Genomic DNA, 24,946 nt, shown 5'->3' on the forward strand with positions numbered 1-24,946 from the left:
ACTAATTAACTTTCATAGTGGCATCTCGCCTTTCTCTCTGCCCTATCCCCAGGCTTCTGAAGCACTACCCTCCTCTGTCACTTACTTCTGCAAATCATGAAGCTCTCCTTACTTAGGCACAAAAGACAGGATGGGAAGAAGGCTTCATCTCTCACATGCTCATATAAGCAGTGGATCACAGGGCCATGTAATAGAGTTACAGATTTGAAAGAAGACTTCTGTTTGCCATGCTTGTCTTACTTTCAAATTGTTCCATAAATCTTTTCTACTTCATAAGAAATCTTGGGGGCCCATGTCTAACTCATCTTTGGGGGAATATGGTGATATAAACATATTTAATTATCTTAAACAGCTAGAATTTCATGATACAAATATTATAATAAGCAAAAATATTGTTGAAAGCTAGCATAGGGATAATGCCTTATGTCTTTAAAACATATTTATATTAATTGTCATACTAATCAGTTGATCCTGTGGGCTGTAAACTTATCACTAGTTTTGTCTGCACTAAGAATGGACCATAAAATTATCACTGCAAATCCTTGTGTCACTTAATAGGTACAATTAGGTGTCCTATTAGTCACAGTTCTGACATTATTATGAACATTATCCCATTGTTTTATAATCTTTCTATAATTATTAGCTCAACTTTTTTATTATGTTTGTGTCTTACTCTGTGATGTCTCATTTCTTTTGTGTAAGTGCTATTACTAACAGTTAGTGCATGTAGAAGTCCCAGATCTACACTGTTTTCTTTAGAGTACAATTATTCCTGGATAACATCAGAAAACTATGAAGGTGTCTAACTCAGAACATGGAAACAGTCATCAAGATTAGCAGCTACCGTGGTTCATTATTCACTATATTTTAAGGAAGATTATCTGCAATATAAACCATCAGCAAATAAAACAGAAGTGAGGGTCGTGGTCCAACATTTCAAGAGCATATAGGACATCTCTTATGCCATTCAAAGGATTTTTTTAGTGCATTCTGAAATTTCTTTATGGGCATGTAAAGGTTGACTGAGGACCATAAGCCTGACACTTTCTGCCCAAAATGTCAGGAGGCTTTGAATATAAAGTTACACATCATACAGATATCTTAGTCCAGTGCTCTTGACCTCAGAGTCAGCAACAGAAGATGAACTGCAACAGCCATGGAAAGCAGATGAATCTTGACAAAACTGGATTTCAGGAGGACTCTATCTATTTGTGCAGAGCAGCTGTACAATGTCTGAGGACAAATAGTGAGTCCCTGAATTACATGTTGATTAAAGCCGGAATAGCCAGAAGTTGCCTTTTTTTCCTGATTGCTAAGTAAAGGAACTTTATTAAAATCAGAAAAGTAATGTTATTCTGAGACCTACTCTCCTTCTGCATCTATGTCTTTCTGCCTCATCTGCCAAGAGCCTGCCTGCTCTCTAAAGCTTGGCTTCTAGCTATGGATTTAAAGAAATAATAGAAGTGTTTTATACTTTTTGCTTTATAATGTACTCCTTAAAATTTTTTGCAACATAACAGCATGCAAGACAACATTAAAGAGAATGGAAGGACTGATTTTTGATTAATCCAAGGTTGGTTTTTGTTTTTAAACTACAGAACATTCTCTGATGTTAGAGAGTTTCATAACTCAAATAAGTGATATTGCTGATGAGCAGCCTTAGAACGAGATCTTAAATGAAGACAGTAGGATGATCATATAGCTTACTCTGTGGAACTTGGATCAAGCCCTGAGAAAATTTCAAGTTATTTGCTGTGTAGGACCACACAGACCAAAGTATCGTTACCATCCCTCAGAGTTTTCACAAGGGCTGAAACTACACTGTATCATTGTGTTGTACTGAACTTTCAGGGAATTATTTAATGTAATATGCCTCTGGGGTTTTCCATGACACTGGAAACTGATTAGACATTTAAAGCATATGATATTAAAAAGAAAACTAACCACACTTGTTTTTTCTCACAACAAAGAAAATTTTCTTATCTCTTCCAGCAGCAGATCAGCAGTAGGAGTTCATATAAAGGCAACGCAGAGGTAAATGGCTCTGGCAAATGAACCTTCATCTTTCTAGGTGTCCCATTCTTGGTTTAAAAGAATATGTCATTCATAGCTGGATATCCATCAATTCAGTCATGACAGGATGAGATTTTTGCCCCATTTGGGACTATATTCCTTGCATATATTTGCATTGATACTGACTCCTGCTTTACTAACTGGGGAGAGGCATAAAAAAGGAACTTCCTTGGAATAGCATGAAATAAATTTTTTATATGCACAGGTTCCCCATTATCTTAAGGTCAAGTTTACTAGCCAGCAAATGGGCTAAGAGTAGCCACACTTTTAAATTGACCCATTCTTCCTCTCTGTGACTGTCAGTACATTTACCTTCGCCTGCAGGAATCCAGTTTCTGTTGGCAGTATAGGCATTGAGACATGTACAGCTTGTGCAGGTTGCAGCCTGTATCAGTGCTTGGCGAGCTCTGAATTTCATTGATAGGCTGCTGAGTGCCCCCACAATGTCTTTCAAAGTCTTCCAGGCTCTGGTTTATTGTATTACCTTTTTCAGTCTGAAGTGTAGTAATTTATATTTGTCACAATTGCCCTTCATCTGGTGTGGTGCTGGTGCAACCTTGGGCTTTTTTGTCTTGTCTTTTTTTATCAGTGGAGTCGAGTATTTTGAATAATTAAAACCACATAAATAGTTGATCTTGGTGACACAGCATACCACACTAAATGTCTTATGTAAAAACCATGTATTCTTACTTCTACCATCTCATTTGCTTGAACTAGATTAAAAAATTCTTGTAATGAAAAATTAAAGATGATAAGAATAGCCATTATTATCCTATTTACTACATGCAGCTAATAAGGGGATATTTAGCTTTCTCCTGAGAAATGCTTTGATTTATATTTGTTTTCAATTAAATTTGCATATACCACTTTAAAGAGAAAGATACTTTATTTATCTCTCTATTTGCTTTCACTGAAGAGGGAATAAAAGTTCCATACTTTTCCCCCTTTGCTGCATCACTGCAGGAGAGCCCTGTATTGTGCATCATAAAGAGATTGGGAAGCTGGGTAATTAATCATGGGCTTTTATATAATAGAAAGTTTAAAATTCATTAGCTTTATATCAGAGCGAGTGTTATGAGGGAGAACATGTTGTGAATGAGAGGGAGAGCCTTATAATTACGGAAGTGTGTAAATAATAATGAAAGTCATTAGTGCCATTCAGTTTCTAAGAATGTCATAATGTAATTGGAGCATTAAAGTGAAATTTGCGATGACAAACATTAGCGATACAAAAGAGAGAAAATGTGGTTATCTTTAGTTTGACAGATACGTCAGCTTTCTTGCAAGGCCCAGATGGTGCACAGGAAAATGTTATGAACAGCTTTATTTTAATATTTTTATGCTGTGATATTTGAGAATACGTCACAAACACACAATGAGGTTTACATTTGTGAACCAATAGTGCCTTTCAGAGTACAGAGTCCAGTGTTGAGTGACCAAAGCAATATATAGGGAAAGTCTTGTCATTGATGCAAGATGGTTGTTGCAGTAAATGTGAGTTGCAGTGTAGCACGGTATTATGTGGCAGTGAAGTTTTCTGTCTGTCTCTCTCTCTGGATATGCATTTTGAATCTTTCTTTCCTTTTAAAAAAAAAAGAGAGGGGGAGGGAGAAAAGGAAGAAAATGATTTAACAATTATGCAGGAAATTATATGATGCTAAAATTGTACCATGTTCTGCTCTTTCAATGAAGGGACTTTCTACAGTTATTGCACATTGCAAAGGCTATAATTTTAGGGCGTGAAAAAATGTAGATTCCAAACAAAGGAAAATTTAAATATGTCTAGTGGATAAGGCAAGGCGAAACAAAAAGGAGGCAGCTGGAGAAAATTTGAGGGAACAGTCTTATTTTAAGGGCAGTGACATAGAAATAACTATGCTTAAGACTCCAAGACCTGAGAGGTCCAAGACCTCAAAATGCTGGAAGCTTAAGTATCTGTCTTTGTATTCTGTCCATGAACTACAGCATTGTGGGATTTCCTACTGCCCCCATCACTTCGTGTTGAATGAACCTAATTTTTACATAAACAGTCATTTGTTCTTTACTGTCTCTTTTTTGCATCCCAGTAGCCAACATAAAAACTGACTCCAAAATGTTAAAGATGTAACAGTGCAAATTGTTAAATTAATGCTAATTAAACTCATATTTGGTTGAGAATTTTAAGTAAAGTAACGTTTGTCCCGAATGAGTCAAAGGGAAGAGTGATAACCTCACTAAAAGCGAAGTTAAGGTGATAACCTCAGTAGGATTTTAACCCATAGCTCCTCGAAAAAACCTCCAAGACTCCCAGTTGTATGACAAAGGCCACATTTTATCATCATTAACAGAACTTGAGAGGGTTTTCAAATGACTTAGCAGGAATTATTCTCTGCTTGCTGCAGGGCTGCTGCTACTGTTGGGATCTTTGAGTAGGATGGTTCAAAGTAGAGTCGTGCTGACTATGCTAAATTGAGGTTACATTTGTGCATTTTCTGGTCATTTTTACTGAGGATGAACAAAACTAATATGATTATACATAAGCTGTAAAGAGAAGCTGCCTCCAGTAGTTTGTAAAGGGCAGGTTTTGGAAAAGTGATTTAGCACAGGTTGGAATTTTTTGTTTGGTTTGTTTAGTTTTGTTGAGGATTTTTTTTCCCAGTTTGCTCCTGTTCTTTGGCACATCTGCACACTGTTTTGTATATCAAGCACAACATGGCCTTACAGGGGGCAACGACTTAATCTCACATGTATTGTGAGGGAACTGATCTGCCAGCAAATTATGTTACTCTCTTAGCTCTCTTTTTTGTGGAGGGTGTCCTCACCTCCTCTTGAATAAGGTTTGTGGCCAATGTTTGTTGTTTGCTGCTTCTCTAACTGGATGACTTAAAGAAAGTGGCCAGTGTGAGCCCCAGAGCATACTGCAGTGAAGTAGGGTGGGCAACAGGAAAGCAATACATCTAGGCTACACAGACATTGTGGCCAGGATCCTTTCTAGGGATTCTGATGTGAGAAGTTAAATACGATTCTTAAAAATTTTAAAGGAAAACTGAAAAATGGAATCTGGTTGAAGAGTGTCAACATAGTAGTGTAGCATCGAGTTACTTGTGAAAAATACCTTCAAGGTAGTTCTAGGCCTCATGAAAATGGGAGGCTTCTCTTAAACTCTTACATTCAAAAACATGCATTTCAGAGAAGACTAGATGTTCTAGAAGCAAAAGTTAAGAGGGCAACATGTTCAGGGGAATTTCAAATGGAAAAGTTGGTAGTTAGTGAGTAGTCAGAGTTACAGGGGCTGATTGGCACAGTAAATCTTTCTTTTTCCACCTCCAAATCATTTTCCAACTTCATTCTCTAAATTTTCATATAGTATCCAATCTACAGGTGAGGTGTTGGTCTTCTCTAAAACATACTTGCTTTTGAGTGTTAAACCAAGCCTACAACTGCACAAGCCTACAATTGCAATAGCAATCAATATTGCTATTCCTAATATTGATCTGGCAGGATTTCTAGAAAGTAAGTGAGGAATCCTCTTGACATTGCTTTTTTCTTCTTTCCCCCACTATGTCATTTCCTCAATCCACTTGCTCACCCATGAACTTCCCTAGTCCCTCACTTCCCTTCTTCCAGGGCACCTTAAGGGCAGGTGTAGGTCTGGTGATGTTTCAGCAGTGAGAGAGGCACCATGTACCTGTGTTGAAAGCCACATCTTATTGTGATAGCTGAAAATTGTCACCCAAGCTTGTCTTCTAGACAGGTGTGCTAGGAGGAAAGCTTCGCTTTTATACTTTGCTTTAAACAAAGGGTTGCAATAAAGACTTTTCTTGATAAGGTCTTGATGGGAAACTGTTTTGTGCTGGTGAACTTGTTTGTGATTCTTATGGCTCCTATGCCAAGGACTGTAACTACACTCCTGCAGATGCTGTGTTTGTCATATGTCTCCTTAGAGTCACTCATACTTCTGAGCCAAGCAGTTCCTGGGCTCTTAGGTGACCCTGAGCCATTGGATTATTAAAGCTCATAAATCCTATCGGAAGACTTCAGAATTTCCTCAGCCTGATTTCTTCCCTACAGTACTCTAATATGTGCAGGTAGTGCACATTCCCCACAATGAATCACAGATCTCAAGATAACTCACTGCATTCCCTACCTGGGACTCTCCCTCCTCCTCTTTTTCCCACCATTTTCTCTCTGGCCCATCGTAATACCACAGCTCACAACATTCTTGCTCACTCTCTCTTCTTACTGCTCTTTCTATTACTCACCACTTCATGTTTTGCAGCTTTGTCCTACGGTGGACACCACACATACCTATTATAAAAAATACTGCTATGCTAAGTTTCTATATCAGAGATGTGTTTCTGTTCAGAGCAACAGACAGCTGCCCACTGCCTGCATCTCTCAACCTGTCACAGCTCTTTCAGTGTTGTCAGCAATATAACTGAGTCAGAAGGATACCACGCTGAACCCTTTGTGTGGCCTCTGGATTACTTTGGAATATCCCTTTTGGAGCTGCCAGCCACTCTTCAGCCCATGAAACAGTCCACTGCCTCTCTAACACTGTGACATGAAAGTCCCCCAGTCCTCCTGCCTGTAAATATAAATTAAAGGCCACAATAGGGGAAACCATTTGCACCAATTCTAGCTGTCAAAGCCAGAGTTCAAATTCCTACTCCTCTTCTTCTGAAAGTCAGAGCTGAGCAAGAGCTACAGTTTCTGTCTTAGGGGGGATCAGCCATCTTTTTTTTTTTTTTTTTTTTTGTGGGGCGAGGAACTCCACACCGGAATATCCTTTTCAAGATACACAGATATGGCACATCAAACACTTTGGGATTTCTAAAAGAAACTAAGAGGGGATTTCAAGTGTCAAACACAAAGAAATGATGCTTTGCTTTCAGTGGAAAAAAAAGCTTCCCCAGCCCCTCTAGCAACAGATTATATTTTAAAGGGTTGTTCATTGATCTTTCTCCAAAGAGAGAGTCTGAGATTTAGGTACCTGATCTTAATCCTAATGAAATCCATTGCAAAATTCTTACTGAATTCATTGGAAAGAGCATAAAGCTTCGGGTTTTTTTGTATCAAATCTGAGCTATCAGTACATGGTTTACGCAAATTGCTTGGTTAATTTTCCTTTCCTTGAGATGTTGTAGCTGGAAAAATGTTTCAGCTCTTCCTGAGAAGTATGTAAAACTGGAGCAATTTGGCTATATTTACATATTGTAAAGTGCCACTTTAAATAGAAGCACAGTATTTTTAAGTCCATCTGCAAACCATGCATGATTAATTTGTTTGTAACATGTAGGGCATAAAAAGGAAGAAAAAGTTTAAAAATAAATTAAAACCCCATAAAACTGATCTCTTTCACAGAAAATTATGATAAAAAACATCAACAGTTAGCTTATACTGTTTGGCCTCAAACTGAACCATTCCATAACTCCAAAACACAATAGACTTTATATGCTAGGGTTTTTTTTCACTGAAAAATGACAAGAAGCAGCAGAAATCTGCAACCAGTCGTGTAAGCTTTTATTAATGTATTTAGTAACACTCTATGCCTTCTATCACAAGAATCTCCTGTGATTGCAGAACTGCAAGAAGCTCTGTATGTTTGTCTGACATCTCATACTTCCAATCAGATACCGGTTTTTGAAAGCCCATTAAGATTTTCTTGATTTCTAAGTGAAATTGAGATATCATAGTTAAAAAGCGTGTTCACAGTGAACAGGTAATATAATCTGTTGTCATGCCTTGAAAGTACCTTGAGCTGAAGTGTTTGGTGTTGTCTGTAGGAATTTTGTGTACCTATAGCACACATATGCTTCACCACTACACATGGTTCTGTTGTGCAGGGGCACTTGGCAATACCAGAGTCCTAGAAAGCATGTGCTGCTGGTTAATTAATTAAATGCATTACTCAAGAAAGTATTTGTAGAAGTAGGTCCTGTGTCTTTTTTTTTTTTCCTGATTACCCTCAAAATTTGACTACTTAAACAGAAAAAGGTGTCAGAGGTCTGAAGAGTTTATCAAATTCTACCTCTGCTTAAACACATGGCTTCTGCTGACTTTCATGAGGCTTAAATGGACAGTTATCCCTGTGCATGTTTATAAATCAGGACAGGCAGCAGCAAGTCATTGCTGTAGTTTGCCACCTCTTTAAAATTATGATTGTGCAATGATTGTGATGTTTCTTTTTTGTAAAGTCCTGAAGGAGGGGAAGTAGGCTGCATATTCTGTCAGGTTAGTATCTGAACAAGAAGGTCTGAGCTGACTTCTCAACAAAGGGAGGCAATTTCACTTATTTGCACATGCTGTATTTGATGTTGCTCACCGTTCTGAGTTGAAATACTGCTTACATGATACTGGAGTGATACTGTTTGGTTATTTTTTTCCCCGATTATTTCCTTTGGTGTTGCTATAGCTGGCATCTTTTAACACTTGGTAACTCACCCCAAGCACATCCCGCCACATAGGAGAAGGTAGAGTGAACTGCCAGACCACAGCTTGGATTAATTTTTATCTACTTACAGATCTGACACATAGGTTTGGCACTCCAGTATCTCAATGGTGGGAGACAAGCTGTGGATACGTGGCTGTTGAACAGGTTCATTGTGTCTAGTGACTGGAGCAAGGTTCTGAAACATTCACTACCCTCACCCCTTCTCCTCCTGTAGGTGAGTTGCAAGCTGTTTGGTGAAGGCACCAGCAAGTACTGCTTTTGTGTCCTGTTGCAGTGTGCATTCTCTCGCTTATCTGCTTGGAAGGGAAAGAATGATGTGCAGCAGCTAGGTGAGGTCCTGTGCATTTCAGTGCATGTTCAGAACAGTTTTGATAGCCATTTTGGAAAATTAACTTTGGCCTACTATGGAGAGGGCTGAAACATCAAATGGCAAAAAGCAAAGAGCTGGTCCTTGCCCTGTCACCAACTGTAGCAGACTAGTGCCATTTATAGCCTTTCTGTTGATCTTTTTGCTTTCAGATTGAACTTGTAGCACAGTGTGGCAATATGTTAAAGAATGAATTTAAAAGTAGATGGAGCCACACATGACCATCCCAGGAGGAAGCCACATCAGGAGGTGCATTAGCAGAACAGGTTTTGGTGTGCCTGGCTGAATGCCTCTGATCACTTGAGGCGTGCACCAAGAGCAGGCTAATGCACACCCTGTTGTGGTTCATCGCTCACTGTATTCTTCCAGTCTGATTCCATTCAGCGGTCCCCAGTAAAAGCAGGTGTTTGCTTCTGAGGGGAAAGAGGGATTCCAGGGGTGCCAGGATAATATCTACTAAAGCAAACATTTCCCTCCATCCTCCCCCAGCCTTCTGTATATTTGTCCATATTTACTGGTATGCAAGTTCTACTATGTTCATTAATCGTAGCAAGCTGTCTTTCATAACTAGGACTTTCTGAAAGCACATAATGAAAGGAGTGCATTTTTAACTGTGTATTTTAAATACGAATTGTCTGTCTGTGGGAGTTGGGTTATTTGTATTGCCGTAGACAGAAATGATCGCTATATTTCGTAGGACCTTGCTGCTTTGTACTTATTGACTGTTTATTTTTCATCCATAGGATTACTAATTGCAGCTAGTACCAGACACTTCTGTCTCCTTTCAGGTTATTGTAGTAGAGGGCATTGTACCAGATGCATGGTTATTCACATGCATTTCCAGCAGCTGAATTGCTGGATCTGCTCTAAATGATCTATGGCAATTACATTTGGCATTGTACAGCTATAATTTTACTGCATATTAATAGCCACCTACCAAAGAGGTAAATGCCCTTTTCTCGGCTGGGTGCAGAATGAATGCCTGGATGTATTCAATTGGGTAAAATGAGGCTCGGGTTTTAAATGGATAGCAGGGTTTTATGTACTGGAAATGCATGTGCCGCTGAATTGCCTGTTTCCCTCTGTCTTGATGGTGTGCAGCGAGGCTCTAGGAGAAATATCATCAAGCCAGATCCTAGATAGAGTCATGCTGGGCAGGGGAGGGGGAAGGGGATCATGTGCCCCATTTTCAGTGGTTTATCTTCTACTACCCAAAATCTGCTGCAGTCTTTTTTTTTTTTTTCCCCCTCCCCTTTCAGCAGCTCGGCTGATCAACGCGGAGGCTGTCAGGTTTCACAAGCAAAAATAATAATTAAAACCACCCCCCCCCCCGACCTTCACTAAAGCTGCCCTCTGGAGTCAAGGGCCCATTTCCTTCCCTCTTTTTTTTGTCTTGGGAGAGCGAGGTGGGGTGTTTGAGCGTGTGTTGAGGGCGACGGGGAGTGGGTGGGAGCAAATAACAAGGAATCGGAGGGGATTAACGAGCTTTCTCCTTATTAGCCCCGCTCGGGTGCTTTGTCTCTGCTCCTGGCTGGGGATGGGCTGACGGGGAGGGTTTGTCTGGTGGTGGCGGGGGGGAGAAGCAGTGTGACTGGAGGGGCCGGCGTGCGGGAAGCCACACGCACACGGGCGGGCAGACACTCAGACATACAGACAGAGCCACCCCACACATAGACAGACACGGAGCCCGGGCGGGCAGCTCCGGGCGCTGCGTGGGGCTCTGGGTGGGGTGAGGGCGGGGAGCGCCATGGCGGCGGGGCCGGCCGCTCCTGTGCGGCGGCCGAGGCAGTGCCAGCCGGGGCGGCGGCGGCGGCGCTGAGCGCAGCGAGCGCGGAGCCGGCGCGGAGCGGAGCCGGAGCGCGGCGCTGCCTGCGGTCCGGGGCGCACCACGCTGCGTGGGCGGGGAGACAGAGAAAGGGAGAGGGAGAGACTCGCAGACAGACAGTACAGCCGGCGAGCGCGGCAGATAAAGGACGGAGGACAGGCAGAGAGGAGCGAGCCACACGGGGATCCAGGCGGGCGCCGGGAGAGGACGGGCAGAGGCAGGCGGCGGCGGCGGCGGATCGGGGCGAGGCAGGAGGCGGCCGGCGGGTCGGGCGGCGCCGCCGCGGCCACCGCGCCCGGGCAGCAGCGCGGCGCGGCGGCGGATCTCCTCCCGCGGCGGAGGCGGAGGAAGAGACCATGTCTTTCAGGAAGACACGCACTGTACTGTAACAGCAGCGTATCCGCAGCAAAAATAAACAAACCGGCCAACCAAAAATACCAAACAAACAAAAATAACCCGAGCCGCCAAGACGCTGGGGGCAGATCCCGTTTGCAGGCAAGGTAAAACAAACAAACAAACAAAACCAACAACAACAACAAAAAAAGGAACGAAAAAACCCCGATAACAACCCCCAAAGAAGCAAAAGCAGAATCTGTCGACATTTGTGTGGCGTGATGTTCTTTGTTGTTGCGATTTTTTTTGTCTATTTTTTTTCTTTTCAGCATGTTTTCTGTCATTTCGTTGGAGTCATTCGCCCCATCCCCCCCCCACCTTTCCCCGTGATCTTTTAATTTTTGAGGTCAGGGCGGCTGGAGAATGTGGAGCGGAGGAAGAGGGAAACAGGAGCTGTGTATGCAGCCGGGGCTTGCCTTTATTGCGTGCGATGTGCAATTATTAATAGCGGCCGCAGGATTCCGGCTCTAAGATGCGGTATTTACCAGAGTGGGAGGGAAAAGAAAGGAAAAAAGGGTGTCGTTCATAGTCCGGCGGGGCAGGATGCTATCGCTGCTGGAGCCGGAGCCGTGCACGGGACTGCGGAGCGGCAGCATAGCGGTGGTGACAGCCAGGTAGGGCGGGGAGGGCTCGCTGCGGGTCTCGGCGTGGTCGCGGGGCCGTCTGCCCTGCGGAGGGCGGCGGCTTCCCAAAGTTTCGGCCGCCGGCCGGTCATCGCCAGAGGCGCTGCTGGCCGGAGCTGAGGCGGGTCGGGGTCCGGCGCGGAGGTGAGGTGGCCGCTGTCCGGGAACCTAGGTGGGGAGACGAGCGCCGGGGAGGGGATCTGCGGGGGGAGGGGGGGAAGGGGAGAGCTCCGTCCTCTCAGCTGTCATTTTAGCTAAAACGGATCAAACTTAAAGAAAATCTCAACTTTTACTCGCTGATTTGCGAACAGCATCCAGGGATCCGCTTTCAAAAGCCGTGTTTGCTGGAGGGCAAGCCTGGGCTGCTTGGACTGGCATTGTTCTGAAGGGTGGAGATTTGAGGGCAACAGATTTACTTGGTGCTTCCTTAGCATCTCTTTTTGCATGCAGTGGAGGAGGGTCCCGGTTCGGGAGTTACATGCATATTATTAGGTGTCCTGTTTTCACAAAAAGCAGTTCACGGTACTCCGCTTAGTATATTCTGTCTACTTGTCTGTGCGTCTCAAACGATATCGCTTGTAACTCTAACCCAGACATGCTCATCGAGCGCAGCCATTGCGCAGCCTTGTTTAATTGCTGTTATTTATTTCGCCTTCATTTACCGTGTCAGCCTGCGGGGGGAACACGCTCAGATTTCGAGTGCATTTTTACGTGCTAGGTGTGTCTCTGCGCTTCCAGGTGTGTGCGGTTTCGCTTAAAACTCATCCCGCCACCGTGTGACATCGCTGTAAATGTGCCGGGAGGGGAAACAAAGACATTAGAGAGCGACACAAGTGTCTGTGCATCATCTGTTTGACTTCTCTGCCGTTGCAATGCTGAGCCAGATGCATGCCCGGTGCGCCTTCTTCTAAATAGCATATGTACGTTTTAGGCAAGTACAAAGCAATTGAAGCTGAGGGTGATGGGGAGGGGAAAAAAAAACCCCAAACAAACAACCCGTACTGTAAACTGACCTGCAACTTTTCAGCTGTATACTTTAACTGCACGCTGATTTCTGTTTTAGCAGTCTTCGTCACGGATCGAGGCAAGTTTGTGTGCACAATTGGGCTTGCAAATTGCTAATCTCGCACTGACTTTGCCTCTCAGTTCCCAGCTGGGCATGGTTACCTTGAAAGCTGTGGTATCAGCACTGTCAGAGCATGCTCCGGTGGGGAGATCGGGTGTGTTCTATTTTTAATACTATTTAATGAAGATGCTTCTCACTCTGCAATATATGAAGCATAATGGAAGAGCAGAGCGATGATTGGTTATGGATACTGGAAATGGAAAAATGCAAAGGTAAAAACGGAAATCCCTCAAATATTTCTATTACATTAGAGAAAAGAAATGCAGCTCTACAGAAAGGTGATCGATTAGCTGATTTTAAATTGAACAGTTTTGTGGTGTCTAGGAGGATTTTTTAAAAAATGTTCTTCTAAAAAGTTGCATGAAGCAAACTGTAGGTAGGAGCTTATTTTGTGCTGTTGATAAATCTGATTCTCTATGGGTATGCTTAAGTTGAAGAGGAATATTCCATTTTAATTCTTTTTCTTTTAAATATTGAAGTATCTTACAATGGAGGAGCGTTAAAGAACATCTGAAGTTGTTTTTTTTCCTTCTGATAACCGGTTTTAATAATTAACTATTTTTATTCTTATTGGTAGCGTCCTGAAGCAGAAGTTTTGAGTTTTTATTCCTTGCAGTTAAAAGTTAATTCAGTTGCTATTAAAAATCATCGTTGCATGCAATGGTTACAGAATGCAAGTGGCTGTAAATCTCTTCCTATTTATGTCTAAAGGAAAATACCTATAGATAATTACGGTGTATGCCACTTGGTGAGATGCATGGAGATACTTTTGAAAACTGCCCTGTTTAGTTCAGTGTACTCAGAAATATGTTTATTAGCTATTTGCAAGAATCCATACACTTAGGATCGTGTAGAGAAACACGCCTTGATTAAAGATGTCTTCTGTGAAACAACTGTATTTTGTCTGTGTTGCCTGCAGTTTTACAGGATGGTGGTCTAAGAAACAACTGAGTACCCCTCCTGCAAAATCCTTTTTCGAGCAATTGTTTCTTTTCACTGTATTCTAGTACTTTTGAGTACCCCAGGGTTAAGTGTGCAAGTGAGGATTGCTTAGACAAGTGTTACACCACATCGTACCCATGAAGGAAAAATTACATAAGGGTGGTAGAGGAAATGCAAAGAGATTTTAAACACAGGTGGAATTATAGCTATCAGGGAGAGAACAGCAGTGCAATAGTCACTTTGAAACTACATTCTGTTGGAATGAAACTGTGGGCCAAATCATGTTTTCCTGATGGTGCTGCTTTTCCTTTGGGCTTTTTGAGGGTTATTTGCATGATTACAGTAAACTGGACTTGGCCTGATAAATCAGTGTTATTAAACAGAATTTCTGGGATTACATGAAAGAACCTAAGAAGTTCTAAAATCTGCTGTGCTCTTGGCTTCCTCCCAGGAAGTTAACAACTAACTTTAAACTTGGAATTAATAGCAGGGAAAAAGTGCACTAATTCTAGGATGGCTTACTTATAGTCTCTCTTGCCTCCTGTAGGCATTGGTCTTGCTGCAGTCAATGGGAGCTTTAAAATTTATTCAGTGGTTTTATCAGTGCTAAAAACAGACACAGGGACAAATATTCAGCAGCTGTAAATTGATGTAGTTCCATTGGTTTTAAGAACAGTGTAGATTTACGCCAACTGATGGTAACACCTCTCTGCTTACAGCAGAGATCTGTAACTTACATTGAGTGGTATTATCAATTTTGATGACATTAATTTCAAAGTAGGAAAATTAGTTTGGCAGATTGGCAAATCCTTGTTTATAGGGACTACTCACAAATGAACGGCTTGATCCAGTGAGTGCTCCCAGTCTAATTTCTTTGCTTAGTTTTAAAGACAATTTGTAGGGTACATGATTATTTAAAGGAAATGCTTTTTGTTAAGTAATGTCGTTTCAAAAATATTAAAGATTGGCCAGTTGAGAAGTAATGTAACTACCATGCAATAAACTTGCAAAATCCAATTGTCCCCTGCTCATTCATTTATTAGATTTGAAGTGCTGCATTAATGTTCTCAGCAGGTAGTAAGCAAATGGTTCCCTTTTTCTTCTAGAAGATTGAAACATTCATCAAACAAGTAATAAATGGCAAAGACTTTGTATGATCCAGTGGAGAGTACTTGATTCTGGAGACTTAAAGTATTGTGTATGAATACTTTTGTATCTGAGTGGTAACACGCATTTCTAGGACACATTCTATTTTGATGACAAACTGCAATCCAGGTAAGTTAGATTTACCCCAATTAAGGCTGGGTAAATTGAATTGCAGATAAATTATGCAAACCATCTGAGGTCATGCATCTAGTTTTTGACAGTCATCAATTGGGACCTATTCCAGTCTCCAGCATTATAAGTGGGTCACTCCTGGATGATAAGTCTCCCTGATTAATTGCTGGTGTTTGCTTTGTTTTTTAATTTTTCCACTTCGTATGTGCAATACTGACTTTCAGAAACATGTAGATGTAAATAAATTTACATGTTTGTTTGTAACTATTAAAATATTTTTTTACGTAGTAATTTAATGGTATACCTTTCTAGCAAGTATTTAACTTCAGAAGAAGTGCAAATAATGACTCGTGTCTGGTTTGGTTTTGTGGTTTTTTTATAAGTAAATTGAACATGCCTATAAATTCATGTAGACATACTGATTACTGTTCATGGACAGGATATATTTTTGTTGGTTCTGCCTTAAGAAAGAGACTTAAACCCAAATCGGTGGAACAGCCACTGTGGTTTGCATGAGTATGCTAGTGTGCACTTATACACAGTTTATTAGAGAAATAAAAAAGACACCACACTATAGAACTACAATACTTTCTACTTTAATTAAAACTAATTTTTTAATAAATAATGTGTATGATGGGTTCTTGCCAAGTTTTTTGTCACTGAGGGTCCAAACTGCTTAGTTATAGGACTTTGCTGCGGCTTAGATGTTTGAGGTAACTGCAGTTTTAGACTCCGTGTTCTCTCATACAGTGGTTTTACAGTAGATAAATTGGATGATGCGTTGCCACTGACCCTATGTAAGAGTGCTCCCTATAAGCTTCTATGTTCTTCCTTAGTTCATCTTCATTTGGAAGAATATATAAATAATCTATCTTAATGCTTAATGTGTGGCATACGCAATCCAAAGTTACAAATTACATTAATTCCAGGGGAAGAGTACTGGAGCTCTGTGTCACTTTAGGGAAAATGCCCCAAGCAAACACTTCCATAATGTCCTGCGACAGCTGCACTCTTCCACCTGTTTATATGTTGCTGATACTTGGTACTTCTTCCTTTTTCACTGTTGTTTCCAGGCTTTCTGGTAATCCAACTTAAGTACACTTCTTTATGGTTTCTTGGAAAAAGATGTTGCGGAAAAGGTCTCCTTTCATTCAAATGTATAATTTTTTAGTCATAGGGTGGGATCTTTAAACCATGTTATATCATTCTAGAGTCCTAAATAGCTAATAAGCTGTTACATGAAAATGTTACATCACTTTTTTTCTCCGCCCCCCCTTACACTTACAGTCCCTGTTACCAAGAGGAAAAAGTGAACTAAATACAGAGAGAAATACAGAAACAAGGGGTAAACAAAATTTCATTTTACAGGAGTGAGTTTGTGATGACTGTTTAGATGAATTAATTGCTACTGTGGTAAACATGGTCAAAAGGAATACTAAGCAAGTTGTTTGGTTAATGCTGAAGAACATATAAAGTGTAAGAGAGTGATAATGTCATATATCATGACTAAGCTGAAATGCAGAAGGCATAGTTAGGCGGTGACAGCTGGGAATTTGAAATTTATGATTTGGATATCTAATGACTTTCTGAAGCAGGGGGTTTAGAGTATTTTCTAGCTACTGGCAATGTATGGAGGCAGTAACCATGTAAGGCAGTTTTTAGGGCAGACATTCACATAGCAGATGCTGAAGTATGTAAGGTGAGAAGTACATTTTTATAAGTGAAAGAAAATGTTCACAGGGAAATTGGGACACTTACATGCTTCTTCATCAAGATCAGATGTCTGATCTTGGTCTTTTAAGGCCAAGAGTCACAGTTAACAAAGAGTAGTACCATGAGAAAGCAAAGTCCTAAAAGTGTTTTTGTAATTTAATGCTTTGTACTATGTTCATAATTTAGTCTTAGGCAATACTATGGTTTATTTATGAGCTGTTTATACAGTGCCTGTGTTAAAATTCTAGGAGCTTAGTAAATCTTCCGACTAATAAATGTTCTTTTTTCCTAAATTGGATGCCTTCAATTCAAAGACAAGCTTAAATGGTCAACTGGATGGTGTTAAAAAAACCTCAACATTTTAAAAAAAACCCAAACAAACAACAAATACCCCCACACCCTTTCCCCCACAGTTAAATACTCTGCTTTTTATTCCTCGAAATTTTTGTCTTCTGTTTGTAATCGATGCTAAAACATAAAAATCAAATATGTATGAATCACCTACTTTCAAGCTTCTGTTTATCTCAGTTTTTACAGCCACAGAGTAGTGATTTTTACTGGATTAATAAAATCATCAGAGCCAGTTTTATGTTCTAGGATTTGAATTCTGTTATCAAAAGCATGCCTGAACAGCTAATAATTTCATCAGTAATGAATCGTGTTGCAGTATTTGTATTTTTATTGTCTCATGAGTTGAAGTTTTCATGTGCCTTCAATACAAAAAGTATTTTGTAAATTTTATGATTAAATATAAGAGCCAGATTGTGCTACTTTTCTTCACAAGGAATGCATGCATCTTGCTTTTGGTGACCTGAAGAGCTTCTCACGATATAATGCTTTTTTTACTGTGAAGGAAGTTATCACAATTTGTTCCTAAGTAGAGGGATGGCAAGGCTTCTCAGTAGAATGAAGCTAATGAAGATAAACTGTAGTGATTAGAAGGATTTTATGAATACAAAGAAATTGTTATTAATTAACGTGAAGTGTTTAACTATATATTGAATTAATTGGGAAGTTTTACTGGGGAGCAAATTTTAGTGGTGTTGATGCTCTCGTGAAATAGGTGCAGCATTATGTGCTTGTGAAGAACGTGCCAGCTTTGTGCTTTTTGGGTGTCGGTGCCACTGAAGTTTATTTGGAATGGTTTGCCCTCTGTTGCACAAAAGTAAATCATATATTGCGGTGGTTCAAACTATACCTTGAGATTTTTCCATTTTCAAGTGACTACTCCATTTCTAAATACATTGCCATTGGCGTAACATTTAGAACAGTTTAAGTGAGGTTGCTTAATGCGTTATAAAGTGTTTGTCATGGAGTCAGAAATGTTTATGGTGTCATAAAAGCTTTAAGAGAAACACATCAAGTAAATTGGTCCACTCTAAAGGCTCACTACAGATTTTAATGTAAGCTCAGGAAATGTCTGATAGCTTTATAATTTGTGTGGTTTATGAGCTATGAAATCTGAAGTGAGAAGGTCTGACTTTCATGCTTTCAGTTTTTGTTCCTTTAGGAAAAAAATCAGTGTTTCTCCTACCAAACAAACAAAAAAAAACCAAAAAAGAAGAAAAAAAAGGAAAATTCTGAATGTGGATCTAAAAGGAAAGCATAATGAGTGACTTAGAGCATCCTAAGGTGCTGTATTTCATAACATGTACTATTATGAGGAAATGCTAATGAAACTGTGTTTTATTCAGGTGTAATTTTTGGGAAAACTTTAACTCATAGACGTAAGTTGGAAAACAAAACAAATTTACCACCTTTATGTGTCTCAATATGCATTTCCACTGTGGTGTAGCAGTCTGTTCTGCATCGGAGCAGCAAAATGGAGTGAACTCTAATGACAAGAGCTAAGTCAAGCAGCATAAGAATCCTGTTAGATACAGAAGACAATGAATTATTACTGAGGCATAATGCAACTTTTGTTTAATCTATGTACTAGTGAAAATTACTGTATTTGAAAGAAGTCCTTGAATGACCTGCTTCCTAAAGTAACCTTCTCAAAATCTGAGGCTGAGATAAGGTAGTGGTGGGGTAAGAGGCGTAGTTGAGGATTAGTGGCAGCAGTACTGCTTGTGATGTGAAATCGGGTTATGGGGCAACAGAAGTAGGAGGGCAGCAAAGGGAAGTAGGACTTTCAGGAGATATTCCCTGAAAATTAGGTAATTGAAATTTTGAATAACCAAGAGAAAATATATAGATGTGTAGCCTCTTTTCAGTATCATTTGTTTTCTGATTAAAAAATATAAAATTCCTTATGCATGTGATGCGATCCCTGTCTTTGCATTGAGGATCAGGGCAAAGTGGCTACTCCTCTGCAATCACACTTAATCTCCTCAAATCTGCATCTTCTGATTTTGCTGTTGCAGAATTGCTCCTTTCTGCCCCCTGTCTGGTAGGAGAGAAAGGAAGATAACAAAATTGTTACCCGAGTCTGAGGGCAGTTCCACAGTAGTATATGCTGAGACTTCTTAGGCAGGGTTAGTTGGTGCAAGAAGCTGGTGAGTGAGTCTTGGGGAGGCACGCAAGATCCTGGACTCTCTAGTATGTAGCCAGTTCTTCTATGAGAATAAATTGGTTTGTATCCTTGATAACTCTTTTCCTGACATGCCAGTACCTCATAAATTAGTCAAGTATTTACTGAAATAGCATAATGTGCCCTCTGACTACATAAATCCACACCTTTCCATAAAGAACTTTCTATGAATGGAGAAGGATTGGTAAAAAAGAGCAGATTGAGACACAAATATTGATGCAGCGTTTTAGCTGCCTGTGGTTATGCTACCGGTAGCCATATAGCCATAGTTGTGGGGCTGTGGTTCTGCAGACACCCTGTCCACTCGTTCTTTCGTCGTGATGGTTTCCGCAATGCGGGAGGAAGATGCGGCAAGCACCTACCTCTTTCAAAGCCACATATTTCTTTGATCTGTTTGTTCCTCCTCAGGGTTTGTTTTTTGTTGGGTTTTTTTTTTTTTCAGGAAGTAGAACAGAGAACATAATTTGTACCCATGAAGGCTAATTACAATTTTTCCTCTGCAGATCATTTCTTAGAGATCTGTGTGTTCAAAGAATTGCTGCTAACTATTTTCTGCATTACAGTTATGTTCAGTGTCCAGGCAGTCAGTGTCAAAATGTAGATTCTTTTGGCACCTGTTCCTGTTTGTGTTTGTTTGATAACATAGACTTGTGTCATGTCTTTATTAATGTTGTCAGGCTCTTCAAAGCCAACTGTAATAAAACTACATCAGTATAAGAGCATGTCAGAAAACATGACAATAAAATATCAGCACTTCTTAACAAAACATTTTATTGATTAAACAGCACAATTTCAATATGTGGATAAATGAAATCAGTTCTAATTAGAGAGCAACTGCAGTAACAGCCAAGTCTTTGACTTGCCTATAAAATGACAGCAGACTGAGCAATTCTGTTGTGTATTATGAGCGAATTCTGTGGCATGGGAATGTGTTTGCTAAGTTTGCATTGACTGTGATCATAACAAAGGAGGAGTGTAAGTGACCCACGTACTTCTGGTGCACAGATAAATGACACATTCCAGGAGAATATTTATTACCTATGCTCGGTAGTTGGAATGAGGCTGACAGATGATGGTGTAGCATACCAGTGCTCCTCAGAACATCAGCTCTGTGTACAAGCAATTTCAATGTCTGTTCACTGTCAGACAGATTATTTTAATAAAAGGAGTTTCAGGGCTCTGTTCTTGACCTCAGATGGTTTACTTTGGGGCCAGTAACTTGAGGTGCTGTTGCTATTAAGCATCATAAAATTGGAAAATGGAGATAATTTCAGGTAGCTTTGCAACCTCTGCAGAGAAAATAAAAAATATGGAGGGGAGCAAATGTTAAATTCTTTTGGCAACACAGGAATGTGTGAAGTGAAGCACACTGAAGTTAGGAGATTTACTGCATCCTTAGGTGTAATATAAACAAGGGATCTTCCTAAAAACTGGTCCGTAGCTTCCTGACTTAAAGTTTACTGAAAGTGCAGGAAGACAAATATTGGAGGAATTCACTGCAGTCCCAATATAAACTCTTTTCTTGTTTTGTTTCTTGATACATGCATTTCGTGCAGTCCCTAATGTGGGTGTCTCTGCCTCTTTTCTGTCTGTTTCCACACTTGCATCAGTTGTCTCTGTTCTGTTCCTTACATCCTCTGACCATTCTTCATACTGGGTCTTTGCTTTTGTAAGTTGTACCCCTTAGGCAAATTTTGCTTTGTTAAACTGACCCTTCTGACTTTTCTTGGTTTTTCATCATTTGCTCACATTCTCCAGCTTTTTTTTCTTGCCTTCGTCTACATCAGTTACTTACCTCTGTTTGAAAGGGTTGAAACCTTCGATTTATTGACTGTATAGTACTGCAATTTTAAAAATAACCTAATTCTGTAGATTTTTGGACAGTTTATAATAAACATGTTATTTAAGCATACTATCGTTATTCAAAATATGCCAGTTCCCAGATTTCTTGGACTTTGTTTTGGTATCTTTTAAGGAGGGAGTGCCAAAACTGCTGATTGCGTCTGTGAAACAAAGGCTTTTATGCTGAAATCTAGAAGACCTTATGCTTTTAAACTTCTTCATATATGCAGCTCATGTTAGTGGATCTGGGTTCTTTTGGGGCCTCCATCCAAGTTCAGTAGCTCTGTATAATTGTGGGTATGTTTGATGCTCCTGGAAAACCCTAACCCTGTACTCTCCATCTATTTATGTAGATTTTTCTTTTTTTCTGGGATTAGTAATATTTTCAATATATTTAGTATTTGTCAGTTGCTTAGAAAATAAAGTGTAATGAAAATGACACAAACTAAATGCCTTTGACAGTGTGTTTGTTGTCAGAGACTTTTTTATGTGTTGGCTCTCTGACCTTCCAGATGGACTGCTGTCTGTGGCGTGAGCAGCACAGCGCCTAATGCATTATGTTGGGTGCAGTTTACTGTGTTACTGGACTGTACAATGAAAAGAGGGAAAAATGACTGGAATTCTTATATGGAGAATTATTTTGTATTTCATGTCTGTACACTTGTTGAGTAAGCTTGGAAACCGCACCAGAAGCTGAAGGTTACATATTCTTCTCGTAACTTTGATTGTAATGATTGCATGGCCACAGAGCCTGGTCAAAAGCAGAGGAGACTGATTGATTGTAAAGATAGTTACTGACTAAGGCATCTAGCTGTCCACATTTCAGGACCTATACTAAATAAATAATCCATTTTTGTGAAATGAATATATAGAAGCTCCTTCTAAAGACAGAATTAAAGGAACTGTTGGCTGAAATGTGTCACTGACGTGTTTGAAAGAGCATGGTTTGCTACCGTCACATGAAAACTGAAATTTATTTTTTCCTGTGGTGGTGGTTTTGTTTTGCTTTCTTTCTTTTTTTTTTTTTTCCCTCATTGCTGAGATGGCAGGAGAAGTGCTTGTATTCAGCTGCCAATTACGGATTTAATTCAGTTATTTGTTTTTCAGTAATCTGATTCCTATTCGTGACTAGTTCACTAATTGCTCACTGTACTCTGTCAGTTTATTATGAAAGTAACATTTTAAATATTCTGAAACCTAATAAAGAAATGGTGGCAGTAGTCTGAACAGATGATGTGTAGTAGTTATGAACTGATTTTTTGTTTCTTTTAATGGGTTAATTTCCAGACTGGTGGACAGTCAGCTCAGTTAGCTCTCAAGCAGCATGCACTGAAGAAATTTCTTCCCATTTAAAGACAAAATTCTGTGTTGTGTGGAGTCATTCCATGTTTGAGAAGGATGTCATGTTAACAAGCTGTTTATTCCACAAATAATGGTGCCAGTGCTTTTCTCTATGTCCTTGGTAATAATTGAATTCTTGAGTTCAGTTGTTTGCTAAGGAGATGATTTGTGATTTTTAAAAGCATGGGTACAAATGTCTGTAGTACCACATAATTGGAATGCAGTGAGAAGGACTGGTTTTTTCACATAGCCTAGGTTTAAGTTGACTGAAGGAAAGCTCTTGCTTTTATTGACTTAATTCTCTAATCTTAATCCTTGCAAATAAAGGTATGAAAATGTTAGTCCATATAACCCTATTGTTGCAAATCAGAGAAATATGCAGCAGGATTCTGTTTCTGTAGCAGGAAGCTGGTGTGGCTAGAAGATGCTTCCAAAATGTGCATCCCCGTATTTTGTGGTCTCTTAAGTTCAAGATCCAACATTTGTTTTTTGGAATTTTTCCCAAATAACTCCATTGTTGGTCTGCTGCTTAACTGCCTTTCCGATGCAGTGGACAGAACAATTGGATTGCATGTGGAAGACAGAGAGGCATAACACTTGTTTTCATCTTTCTTCTGCACTTTGAAACATTGAAACAGGTGAACTCCTGTTATATGGTAGGGGGAAGCTGCTATAAAAGTAATAGTATTTGTATTACAAAGTTATGTTCTTCAGCCCAGTAGAATGACTGTAGGTGCAACATGCAGTCTTGAGCATCCCATCTTGTGCTCGCTAGTGTCAGCTAAATGAAGTGGAGCTTTATTGTTGAAGATTTATTTTTTTTTTCTGGCATTCTGGTAAAAACAAGATGTGGGGAAAAAACAACGAGTAAACTCCCAAGCTTAAAATAAGGATGACACTGGGCTGCTACTGATGCCTGGCTGTGAGGTGTGTGTATGCGGAAACAGTCTGCCAGTGGTCATGGGCCACTGGAGACCTGTTCTTCTCAGCTCTGCACAGTCGACAGGTGATGGCCGTGATAGTCATAAAATGCCTGTTTACTTCAAGAAACCAAAAGAGACCCTTTTATAAATTGGCTTACTAGTCTGTCAAGAGAGGATGCATTCACTAAGTTACTGGTGGAAAAAGAAGGCTGCTGCCTTTTAAAGTATTTTGTGCTACAGTCAGTGAAATACTATGACATGTTTGGTTTGGTTTTTTTATTTTTTCAGGAAGGGACAGATTTTCAAATGCCTGTCTGAAGTTATTTGGATAATTTGGTGTTATTCTTTTTCAGTGAAGACTTTTAAAAATATTTGTGTTTTTAAAAGGGACCTTTCTGACAGTGGGAATAGCTACAAATTCCAGTGCTACAGATAGTATAAGTTGGCAAGTTGTATACCATACTAATAACGTCACAAAAAACATCAGCTTTCCCAAAAAATACGTTTTCCAATAGGAAAGGCAGATAAAGGGGGGTGTTTTCAGTGAGAAAGATGAAGCTTTTTCAAGAGGAGAATAGTCTACCATGAGATAGTAACTTGGAGAAAGATATGAGAGCAATAAGAATTCCCATTGTTCAAATTTGTTTGTTTGGGGTTTTCTTGGGGAGGTTGTTTGCTTGTTTTGGTACGTTTGTTTGGTTTTGTTTGGGTTTTGTTTTGGGGGGTTTTGTTTGTTTGGTTGGGTTTTCTTCCCCTCAACATTATCCAGCACTAAATTTCCCTTTCTCACGTTCAGCTTTAAGAAGTATGAATGTCCCTCTGGAAGGAGAACAGGCAGCCAACCATGTCTCATCGCTGTGCAACTTTGTAACAAAGATTAATTTGGGGAGGAAATAGAGGAAGAAAACAATACAAAAGGAATTGTTTTTAAACAAAAGATGCACTTTTGTCATCATTTGGACTACTCAAGCTGTCCAACCTCTAACTGCGGCGACCCAAACTACATCTGCACTGTTGGCAGCTGTAATACGTGGGAGGCAGTGAGGATAAAACCCATGGTACAAGTGAACATTCCCAGCAAGGCTTTGTAAAGCACTGGGAGTGAATTCTAAGTCGGGTAATAAAAGCCCTCTTGAAGTGAAATTGAACTGATTGCCCTCACTGATTGCCTTGTTCAGCTTGCATTGATACTCCATAGTGTGCTGTAATGGGTATGCAGCTGATGTAGTCAAGCCTCAAGACACCCCAGAGAAATACTCCTCCTTGTAAGTGAAATATGAAGAGATGGTTTGAGAAGTGTAGTCGCTGCTAATCATGCCAGTAGAAGAAATGTGAAAAATAGCAGTCCACTTTCAATACTGCAAGTGTTGTAGATAACTAAAATGCCATCACTTCACCATTTAGATGCTGATGTTATTACCTGTTTCCCCCCATCCTTATTGTCAGTTTTATGATGCAGGCTTGCGTGATACTTTTTTCTTAGTTCATTTCTCTTAGGAGGTAATGAATCTGAGCCATTATTATAAATGACTTG

At 40.0% G+C, this 24,946-nt stretch overlaps 1 protein-coding gene across 13 annotated transcripts in view; it reads left to right on the forward strand.

Moving 5' to 3' along the window:
- Positions 1-24,946, forward strand: part of ARPP21 (cAMP regulated phosphoprotein 21) — a 196,569-nt gene that overhangs the window by 45,252 nt on the left and 126,371 nt on the right. The window contains exon 1 of one of the 13 annotated variants that reach the window (XM_032703246.1): positions 10,733-11,198. The exons of 6 other annotated variants lie outside the window; for them this stretch is intronic. The gene's annotated coding sequence lies outside the window, so the exon portion shown is untranslated. Of the gene's footprint in view, positions 1-10,732; positions 11,199-11,253; positions 11,706-11,789; positions 11,859-11,955; positions 12,635-12,663; positions 13,053-24,946 lie in introns of those variants that run through there. 6 more of the 13 variants (XM_032703262.1, XM_032703280.1, XM_032703303.1 and 3 more) reach the window with 6 other exon arrangements.

Source organism: Chiroxiphia lanceolata, chromosome 1 (assembly GCF_009829145.1).
Source record: "Chiroxiphia lanceolata isolate bChiLan1 chromosome 1, bChiLan1.pri, whole genome shotgun sequence".
NCBI lineage: Eukaryota > Metazoa > Chordata > Aves > Passeriformes > Pipridae > Chiroxiphia > Chiroxiphia lanceolata.